The sequence below is a fragment of the Cydia pomonella genome, chromosome 12 (assembly GCF_033807575.1).
Source record: "Cydia pomonella isolate Wapato2018A chromosome 12, ilCydPomo1, whole genome shotgun sequence".
Classification (NCBI taxonomy): Eukaryota; Metazoa; Arthropoda; class Insecta; order Lepidoptera; family Tortricidae; genus Cydia; species Cydia pomonella.
This window is the reverse complement of record NC_084714.1, coordinates 20,953,099-20,965,021: the sequence shown is the minus strand read 5'-3', so window position 1 is coordinate 20,965,021 and position 11,923 is coordinate 20,953,099.

Genomic DNA, 11,923 nt, shown 5'->3' with positions numbered 1-11,923 from the left:
CCATGGATGTATACTGTTGAGACATATCTCGTTTGAAAGGGTTTACTCTTAGCATTATTTTATTGTATGACACCAACTTTGGATTACGTGCAGGGACTGAGCAATTAAAAAAAAGAATGATGCATATAAACTGTTGTTTTACAAAATACATGTAACAAAAGAGTTTATCTTTATGCTGCCCGAAATTTGCGGTTTTTGATCATATCAATATCATAGAGGGTTTATGATAGGTATGTGTGTAGATAATCATTTTAAACAGCTGTATATTGGTGAGTATATCAATCAACATTTTGTTTAGGGCCTGTTTCACAATGTCCAAGTAAAGTCATGAAAAAGCTACTTGCCACTTATCTGAATAAAGTCATCGTTGGCGTTTCAAGACCTTCAAATAAGCTTAATTGGATAAAGTGCTATGTTTTGTAGGAAGTTTTATCTGTCAGTTAATTTATTTGTTAATTAGCTATCCAATACTTTACTTGGGCATTGTGAAACAGGTCCTTAACGGCACAAATTTTATCACACGTTATAAATATCTGTTTGTTTTACGAAAAGTATAAAATGTGCAATATCCATTTGAAACTGAAAACAATATTTCGAATGTCACAACACACTATTACTCAAGCGCGGTAGCGACGTTCGCGAAAATCCTCGAAACAAATGGACATCGTAATTTTATATAGTGCCACTGAAAGGCGACGAACGCTTTGTTTTCTTCATATATTTTAATGAAATATTCGTTCAAGGAGGCAAAGTTGTTGTTTGACCCCTGTAAAATATTATAATATTACAAATCAAATCCAAATGAAGTATTCTTTTAAAGTCGATTCTACTAGCTAACATGAGGAAACAAATCAGAATTTGCATCAAATTACTTTGGCACTCGTATAGATAAAATGCAACTTTCTCACCAGTTATTGAAGAATAAAGGGAGCTTTTATAAGGTGGTGTGGTGAAATGGTATATGTCCTGAGTCCCATTTATTAAGATTAACGACTTCAGTTATACAAATTCTAGAGTGTATTTTTAACCGACTTCAAAACGATTTTGGATATTATAATCCTATTGTCGTTAAGACTGAATCTGATGGTAAATGGAGGCAAATGAGCAAACGTATCGCTTGATGGGAAGCAATTACTGTAGCCGATTGACACCTGCAACACTAAAATACTTCAAGTGCGTTGCCGGCCCTTAAGATGGAAGTAAGAAGAAACCTTTAAGAAAGGAACGCTCCTTTCTTAAAGGTTTGATAGTCGCATCGGTTCGGAAATACACCGAAGAAGTTTCCAGAAAAAGGTTGAAGACTTCCAACCATTTAAGTGGTGAAGGTAGAAATATTATCGCTTTGAGAAAGCGATGTTATAATGATGCGGTGTGAGTGGCCACGTCCGCGTTTCCGCTTGGTTACTTCGTCAACCCCCCATTCGCTGTCATTTTGAGGATGGTTGTGAATCAGGTGAGAGCGAACTTTCTCGCTACCGGCCGTTATCCAAGCCCGCGAGTCCCGCGACCCCTAGTCCAGTGATGCCGTTTGAGCGAGGCCGGGTTTCGGTGCTGCAGTGAAGGCGACCGGTAGTTTCGGTTGGCGTGTGCAGCGTGCCTATTTGAACTTCATCCGACTGTAGAGTAGTGTAGTGTGATGTCTTCCAGGTTCAACATCTCGTGGAATACTCTTATAAAGCTTTGGCAACGCGTGTGTAACTCTACTCGAGTTGCAAGCGCCATAAGCTACGCTGTGGTGACCCTAAACATCAGTTCCGTCGCTTGTTTCCCACTGACTTGACACAAAATTGACATTTAAATTTGTTTTGCAAACTCGGTCCTTTTTTGTTAGTTTTTGTACTCTTCAGTAAAAGCTTATGAAAGAAGCTACATTTAACAAAATGGTAGAAAACAATCGACAACAATAGGGCTGTCGATCCCACGTTATTATTTCCACGGACTGGGTTTTGTGGCGCCGAGTGCAATGCAGACGAACGTTAGTTCAAAATTAGTTACTACTTGATTCAAGATTTTTTTATTTGCCTTTAAACTGGACGTGTTTATTGTATTTTCTTGATAGACGTTTGATGGTTATTTGATGAATGTAATTATTTAATATTGAACAGTGGTGGCCAATTGGATCTGACCGCCGACTTTCAATCCGTAGTAGGTCGCATTATAAAAAGGAAATTGAGTATAGAGGTGGAGAGAATGTAGTCAAGTAAATTTACTGCCATCTTTCGACACAGGACTAAATTTTTAGAATGGCATATGGCTATTTCACCCATGTTCTTTCACTGATATGTGACAAATATCAAACGGTGTCGCCATCTACTCGAGTATAGCCCAAAGGTATATTGCCATCTATTCGAGCATACATTTTTCTCTCTCCAGACGGAGTTACATATATCTTTGGCATTATGTGAAACTAAAGTGGTGCCTGTCAATAATTGGTTACATTCACTTTTCAGTTAGATGTGTATTTAAATCAAAAACTAGTGTTCCCACCAAATAACACTTATGCAAAACCCACAAGCTCCTTCCATTTTTGTGACGTCGTAAAATATACGAATATTATATAAATAAATAAATATTATAGGACATTATTACACAAATTGACTAAGTCCCACAGTAAGCTCAATAAGGCTTGTGTTGAGGGTACTTAGACAACGATATATATATAATATATAAATATTTATAAATACTTAAATACATAGAAAATACCCATGACTCAGGAACAAATATCCATGCTCATCACACAAATACATGCCCTTACCAGGATTTGAACCCGGGACCATCAGTTTCGTAGGCAGGGTCACTACCCACTAGGCCAAACCGGTCGTCATTATATGTCATCTTTTACGATGTTTCAACCCAAAGAGTAGTGGTAGTGCAACCCAAAGTGTGCAATTATATAGGACCAAATAGCGGGCAAAACATTTGCCTTGACCGGGAGGATATTTTCCCATGATGTGAGACATTCTTTCAAGCTAAAGGTGACGTTTGGATGTCAACTGCAGCTGCATTTCTGTTGCGGCTTCGTTGTTGCCGCTACTGTATCTAATCTTAATTTCCTTGATAAATTGGGTGACGGAATAAACGTCATAAACGCGGCAATAAGGAGGCGAACAAGATTCACTTTATCAAGGGAATTTATAGATACAGTGGCGGCAACAGTAATCCTGCAGTTCAAATTCAAACGTCACCCTAAAACAAAACGTGCGTTCCAACCGCCGGTCTGTACCAAACGCAAAGTCACCGACATCAATCATGAAACGTTCGCGGTTTATTGCCGCTCGTCTGTCATCCGCGTTGTCGGCCATGACTGAGGACCTACCGCGAACCACGTTCGTCGTGTTACATCTCTGTCGTACTTGTAAATTCGTACCTAAGTGTGACAAGGAGGCAACGCGTCGAACGTTCGCGGTAGGCTCTCTGATGCCTGGCTACGCGAAATACGTTTGGCTACGAGTTACGAGTTATTGATTGTTTAAAGGGTGTTAGTCTAAAAAAAACCGGACATGTGCGAGTTGGACTCGCCCACCGAGGGTTCCGTAATCAAGAAATTAATATGTTGCGAATGCAACTTATTATTATATAAAAATCAATGCAGTAGCTAAACGCAGCCGTCGGGCTCGGCTAGCATTCGGAGGCTTTTTAAAAGCACCAATAGAAGCGCTCCACATAATCTGTATCGCGGCCAATTGGAAGCATTTAAATCTAAACCTTTTGTACTGATCAAATCAAATATTACAAATCACTCTTTCATCATCCTCCATACTATCAACACCTACTTTCTACATTGAACCGTTTTGGCAAGAACCCTTGTAAACCAGTACCTTTGGGATGATTATACTTCACTTCATTATAAATCGAAGTTTTATTTAAGTCGTCGAGATCCTGACCTGCACGGCGGCTACATTATGTAATTTAACTTATTTTTAATTTTGTTTCTATTTTTTACAAATCTGTAGTTTAGAGATTTTTCCCTGTACTTGTAGTGTAACGGCGAAGAATGATTAAGACGAGTTTAAGATCTTGGAAAGATCTTTTAAAGATCGATAACTAAACGTCATGTCAAAATTGACGTGTATTTCGATTCCGCTGTGATCCCAATAAGATCTATCTATTTCTAACGTCAAAGTGACATTGGTTGCCCGAATCGGCTGCTTCTGTCAATTATACGACATACAAATGATATCTAAACGAGAACTTATCTAAACCAGAACTTATCGTTATTGTATCTCATTCTTCGAATCGAGCCGATATACTATCATTTCTTTACCGACTTTTGTACTTCACGGACACGAAACTTTCTGATAGCAAGCTTATTTTTATTTCTAGTGTTATAGTTATGGACATCAGAATTCTTAGTGAAGGAGTCTAGATTCAGATGATTCACTACCCACTAGACCGGTCTGGCCTAGTGGTTAGTGGTGCTGCCTAAGGAGCCGATGGTCCCGGGTTCCAATCCCGGTAAGGACATTTGTGTGATGAACACAGATATTTGTTCCTGAGTCATGGATGTTTTCTATGTATATAAGTACGTATTTATCTATATCCTTATATATATATATATATATATATATATAACGTCGCCTAGTACCCAAAGTACAAGCTTTGCTTTGTTTGGGCCTAGGTCGATCTGTGAAAGATCGTCCCCAAATATTTATTTATTTATTATGTTGAATCCTATTGAAGTATTTTTCATTTAACATGTCGAATACATAAAAGATCAACATTAAAATTTGTCAGTGAAATATCAAAATAACTTCAAATTTTCTCTTAATCATTACCCCTTATTATACATATATTAGCAGTTACTTACTACAATAAGGAAACAACGCTTTATAAACATTTTAGACGAATATTGATCGATAAAAAAACAGCCCAAGTATATAAGTTGCTGCGACTCGATCATCTGCTAGCTCCTCGGGTTATTTTTATACCACATCGGTGGCAAACAAGCATACGGCCCGCCTAATGGTAAGCAGTCACCGTAGCCAGTTAAGCAGTTGAGTTGAGGAGTGGGTAGTCTTTCCATCCTTTAGGATTTTTGTGGTGGTCGCCGCCCGTAACGACGGGCGGGTCATTGATGCCCTTTAGGCGCGGCTTCTATGGAATGACAAAAATGTGGGCCTTTCTGCGGCTTTAATGCTTGCTGGCTTCTCCGCTGCAGTGGCCCGATTTCTTCTTTCCTTTTCTCTCTCCTTCATCATTCTTCCTTCCTTCCTTCATCAGACCCACTGCTTGTCACAGGTTTCCTCTCATACGCGAGAGGGCTTGGACTATAGTCCCCATGCTGGCTCTAAGCGGGTTGGGGATTTCACATATACGTTTGTATTTCTTCTCAGATGTATGTAGGTTTCCTCACCTTCAGCGAAACGATTAAGATTTGATTTTTATATGATTGGTTATAATCGTCTATAAGCTATCATCGATAAAGACACCCTTTTCAATAAAAAATATCAATGCCGATGCCGTGACATCTTCACGAAAATAGGTTTTTTTACTAATACATTTTCCTATATTCGTAACGAATGAAGGCAGTGAACCATTGTGTCTGCTCCGGAACGCCAATTCTTCAAACCGGAATGTGATTTTCCCGTTTCCCGGCAATCTGAATACACAAAACATCACCCACAACCTCATTCCGACGTTTCCTGAATAGAATTTCAATTGTATGTACGCCTAATTGTGAACCGCGTTCTGGAGTTGAATGGCTTAAGTCCCCATTTCGTATCGTGATGCCAACTAAGGAGCGTAAAGCCAATAAATTAGAAGGGAACATATGGCGCACAGCGCGAAATTTGTGAGGAAGGATATGACTTGACGAAAAATATTGATAATTACTCTGAAAACAATACATTTTATTTCTAAATTTGCACATAGGTACATAATAATGCATACAATATAATTGTCAAAATCAAATTCGCGACGTAGGTTACGTCAGGTGGGTTTTTTATTGAGGTTTTTGATTATGAACTGTCTGAATTAGCAATGTGTAATTTGCAGAATATTCTGGCCGAATACTATTAGCAACAAGAATCTATGGTATGTAGGTAGGTACTTTTATTTTATTTTATTGTTTATTAATTATGCCTATTTTGTTGTCTCAATTTTCTTTTGTGCTATTTTTATTTTGTTCCTGTAATAATTTGTGTTCTTTATGATGATTTAAACTTTATATTGTGTGTTTTTGCAGCTGCCAAATAAATGATTTATCTATCTATCTATCTATCTATCTATCTATCTATCTATCTATGGAATCGATGCCATCAAGTCCCGGTCAAGCAAGAAATCTCTCACCGGAAGAGGAAGTGGATAGGGCACACACTTCGAAGACCAGAGGACAACACAGCCAGGATCACGTTCACGTGGAGACCGCATGGGAGCAGGCGATGGGGCGGCCGGCGCACACGTGGCAGGCTGGCAGCGCACCATCAAGGCTGAGCTGCGGGCAGCTGGACGGAGTCGTAGGGACTCGGAGCGCGAGCACAGGACAGGAGCGGATGGCGACGACTCACGAAGGCCCTATGTACCAATGAGGTACCATAGGAAGACAAATGAAAATTTTCCAAAATATCTGGAAACAAATTCTCATGCAAGTTTCCACTTAGAAAGTTCCCGTTCTGATTAAGGTTTATTCTCAATGTTCTTAACCTGTACCACTGACGTTTAATGTCACTCATTGGCGTCTAATTCCAGTTTCATAGAAATGGAAACTAACTAAACTAACAGAAAAAAAATACCTTGAACATTTCATGGAAACTTTACAATTTTTGAAAAATCTTTTTGGCACATTGCTAGTCTGAATAAAGTTCCTATAATACTTAAATGTACTGGCTATTCATACCAAAATCTGAAACTTTATTACTGTCTCTCACAGTGACAAAGAATGTGTCATTTCTTTTTATTTATTGTTAGAAAGCCCGCAAAAGTAATTGAATCTCTTCTAAGGGAAACGAACGTATTTGTCACAAAGCCTTAGTCATTGAAAACTTTTTCAAGATTGCTCAGACGTTATCTGTAACAAAAAACCGATTTATGTGACAGTACATTAAAACTAAGTTCGGAAAATAAGGAATTGCGGACCTAGTGTGACAGTAAGTGCCGAGCGAAGCGATTCCATTTTATGTATTCAAGGCTAAATTCTAATACTGGCTTACATAAGTGCAGTCTTTTTCATCTAAGTAAAATGGGTGGAAATACTATGTAAATTCAATGAATGCCACTTTACCTGACGCGTGCTCAAGGTTTCTTTGCAGGCCTACCAGCAATGTTGTACGAAAAGTTATTGCCGGCGCCGACGTTTGCATGGAAAACCGGTCACGTGACGTCGCCGGCTTTCCTCTTAAACACGCGCAACTTTGCAGCCTGCTATTACGAGTTTAAAGCATTTTTGGACGTGTAATAATCTAATCTGCGTATACGTATATCACTCACATGCCAACACCAAATTACACTACGAATTCCAAAATACCAGAACACCTTCGCGGAGCAACCCTACAATTCATTACCTCTCACAACAGTACGAAATTGAACCCTATCACCGCGTGATACAGTTGTGAATCTATTTGAATAATTGCGGGATTTTTTCGTGAGATATTGTTTCACATAATAGATTTGGAGGTAAGCGCGCAGTGACATGAAGAATAGGGTTGTGAGAAGTGATGTTTCATCTTTTCGCTGAGTCGAGACGTTTTTCGGTGTAAGGTATATTATAAGATTGGAGATATGGTTGAGTTATGTACTTTTACGTTCAAATATTAGCAATATTTGTGGGAGCAGATTTCTGGGAATCTGATAGGCAAATTTGGACAGTTATTTTTCACTACACCAGGGTGCGTACTCAGCTCGTTAAGTCTCTCTTTATTTGAAAAAAAAAATGACAAGGAAGTTGCATTTTATCGATACCGGAAAAGTAAATTGATCGAAATTTTAAATTGGTTCCTCATGTTGGCTGGTGGAATTTACTTTATAGTGATAATTTTGAAATAAATAGGTAAGTATTGTAATGTTTAAGAGGGGCGGGAGGGGAGGGGGAGGGAATGTTTATACTACGTTTTGCGAAGTCGGTTTTTTCTGTTAAAGATTATATTATAGCGGCTCTACCAACTACCAAATTCGTAGTTAAAAAGGTCGTTACTACGCAAACCAAAGTAAAAACCCCGACGAACGAATAGATTTGCCACGCAATTCACAAAATATTTTGCGTGGATTATGATTTGGCCTCTAGTATTACTAGACCTTTTGATTTATTTTATAGACTTAAATAAAATTTCATACCACGTTATTGACGAATAAGCATTTGGCCCGCCCTTTTTATGATATAGGAGGTAAACGAGCAGAGAGAATCGCCTGATATTAAGCAGTTACCGTCGCCCATGGACACCTGCAACACCACAGGGGTTGCAAATGCGTTGCCGGCCTATAAGATGGGAGAACGCTCTTTTCGTGAATGTTTTAAGGTGGTATCGGCCCGGGAATACCACGAGAGTTTCATTCCACAGTTTAGCTGTGCGTGTTTAATACAAAACATATACTTAGCGTGTAAGCTTAGCTTAAGTTATTTTTCTATATAGCAACATATTTTGTAGTTGCCCTATAATTTGCATGTGGCAACTCTCTCTCTTCTTTCTCGATCCGAACCGACGACACGTCCCGCGATCACCTTTATAATTTTATATTTAATTTAAAGTGAATAAAAGTTAATTTAAACTTAAAAAGCGCATTTGTATTCTCCATGCGCAAATGGTCCTTCGAGCCGGATCTGAACCAGTGACCTATGGATCTACAGTCCAGCTAAGTTCCTATAAACGTTCTAGAAGAGAGAGAGTTGCCACATGCAAATTATAGGGCAACTACAAAATATGTTGCTATATAGAAAAATAACTTAAGCTAAGCTTACACGCTAAGTATATGTTTTGTATTAAACAGTGCGAGGCAGGAAGTTTCTAGAGAAACGCACAGTTGAGGACTTCCAGCCTCCTAGTGGCGTAGAGCGATAGCGAACGAAACGAAGCCGCAGAAATTTATCCGAAAAATTCCTCGGAGCAATTCCCTTTTATACATGCGATAGAAAACGCAGAGCGAGGCTAAGTAATCCGGTTTCGGTCAAACACTAATTTTTAAATGCCCTACCTTTCTAGGGATGACGTTTCTTTGTGCCCTATCTCTCTTTTAACTCGGATTATCGCAGCTCATTGACCCAGTGAAACGAAGGTCTCCATTTCTGCTTCGGCAAAAATTTCTGGATGTTCTCCTCTACAGTTCGCATTTCTCAACCGATCCTCGTGAAATTTTGTGTGCATGTTCAATTTTTAGTAGATTCAGTTTTTTTTAATTTTCCAACATATTCGAGCCATGGGGGTCTACAGCTCACAGAACCAGTTGTAATGATGTACTTTTTACTGATTCTTCCAAGGTAACAATATTATAGATGGGCCCGCGTATGTCCTTAAAATACGTCAATAAGGGAGGTATGGGCACTGTGAATGCCATCTCGCTTTGTGTGATACAGCGGATGTCATTCCAGATCTAGAGCAGAGCCCAACTGGTAAACTACCTCCACCTTACAGAAAACCGCAGCCAAATAACACTAGACTAGACCCTACTTATAGTGTTGTGTTCCTGCCTGTGAGTAAGGGTTACCAGAGCTCAACGAGGGTGTGGAGTGATAGGGCTGGCAACTCGCATGTAACACTTCTGGAATTGCAAGCGTCCATAGGCTACGGAGACTGCTTGCCATCAGGCGGGCCATATACTTGTTTGCCACCGACGTAGTATTAAAAAAATACGTTTGCGAATAAACCTTGGTTTTGCGTTCGTTCGCTTCAATGCATGCACTCAATAGAGTGCTGATTGCTTTACGAAAATACAATAGGAAAATTCTTTAGAGGTTCATTCAAAGGAAAATATAAGAAAAAGGATGGATTAAGTGCTTCTATAAGAGTGTAACAAAGATAGTGGGGAATCGGGGATCCGTTTAAGGGCATATTCGGTATCGTGTTCTGGTTAGGAAAACTAAGAGACGAAAAAATTTTGACCGTTGGGAAGTTGGTCGACTTGGACGACCTGCCCCTTAGAAAAAAAAAGCGGCCAAGTGCGAGGGGGTGAGAGTTCTGTACCATTTATGACGTTTTAAAAAAAACGCTTACTTGATCTCGTTCAAACTAATTTTCGGTGGAAGTTTGCATGGTAATGTACATATTTTTTTTAGTTTTATCATTTTCTTATTATAGAAGTCACGGGTGGGGGGGAAGCACATTTTACCACTTTGGAAGCGTCTCTCGCGCAAACTATTCTGTTAAGAAAAATGATATTAGAAACCTCGATGTCATTTTTGAAGATCTATCCATATATACCCCACACGTATGGGTTTAATGAAAAAAAAAATTGGTGAGTTTCTTCTTAGTATGGGGAACCCCCAAAAACATTTTTTTTTTCTATTTTTGTGTGAAAATCTTAATACCGTTCACAGAATACATCTACTTACAAAGTTTCAACAGTATAGTTCTTATAGTTTCGGAAAAAAGTAGCAATACTAGGTAATTTGAACCGAGGTCTTTCAATGGGTAGTTGACTTTTCAATAAAATTCATGTCATAAATAAATAAATATTATAGGACATTATTGTTTACACAAACTCACACACCCACAGTAAGCTCAATAAGGCTTGTGTTCAGGGTACTTAGACAAAGATATATATAGTATATAAATATTTATAAATACTTAAATACATAGAAAACACCCATAACTCAGGAACAAATATCCATGCTCATCACACGAATAAATGCCCTTACCAGGATTTGAACCCGGGACCATCCGCTTCGTAGGCAGGACCCACTAGGCCAAACCGTTCGTCATGATGTCATGGCTTTTCATTCCGGGTTTTTTTAATATTTTTTTTTACATGTTCGTTTTCTAACCTAACCCACTTCTGGCAACAGTTCGTTTTCTTGGAGGTCGCAGTTCTAACCTAAACTAACCCACTTCTGGCAACAATTAGTTTTCTTGGGGGTCGCAGTTCTAACCTAACCTGACCCACTTCTGGCAACGTCGAAGAAATGAATTCCAACGTTTTGTAGTTGTGCCAGTTAAGATAATTTGAAACAAATCAGCGATTAAGTAATATTCGTTAAACAGTATTTCTACGTAGTAAGATAAATATAAATAAATAGTAGTTAAAATAAAATAACGCCAAACAATATTACTAAAGTTTCGATGAATCGTTGTCGATGAAATAATATTCGATGAAAAGGTTGTCGACAAAACAAGGGTACACCGTTTTAAATCAACACGAGGTGCGAATTGCCTATTCGCAAATGTATCGTACAACATTTAAGAGTACATATGGTGCTATTTTACCGACCTAATGCGGTAACTAGCACTATACCTACGACATACGTGCGTATGTCGAAAATTTAAAGGGCCATATGAACGTTGTACAATACACGTCTTCTTCTTCTTCCTCGCGTTGTCCCGGCATTTTGCAACGGGTCATAGGAGCCTGGGGTCCGCTTGACAACTAATCCCAAGATTTGGCGTAGGCAACGAAATTTACGAAATACAAATTTACGAAAGCAACTGCCATCGGACCTTCCAACCCAGAGGATAAACTAGGCCTTGTTGGGATTAGTCCGGTTTCCTCGCGATGTTTTCCATCACCGAAAAGCGACTGGTAAATATCAAATGATATTTCGTACATAAGTTCCGAAAAATTTATTGGTACGAGCCGGGGTTTGAACCCGCGACCTCCGGATTGCAAGTCGCACGCTCTTACCGCTAGGCCACCAGCGCTTGTACAATACACGTGCGAAAATGTTATTCGCAACTCGCGTCGATTTATAACACTCCGTTCGGCCGTGTATTAATTCATCGCCACTCGTTACAAATTTATCACTTTTCGCACTTGTATCTTAATGTAGTGTAGTGCGGTAAAG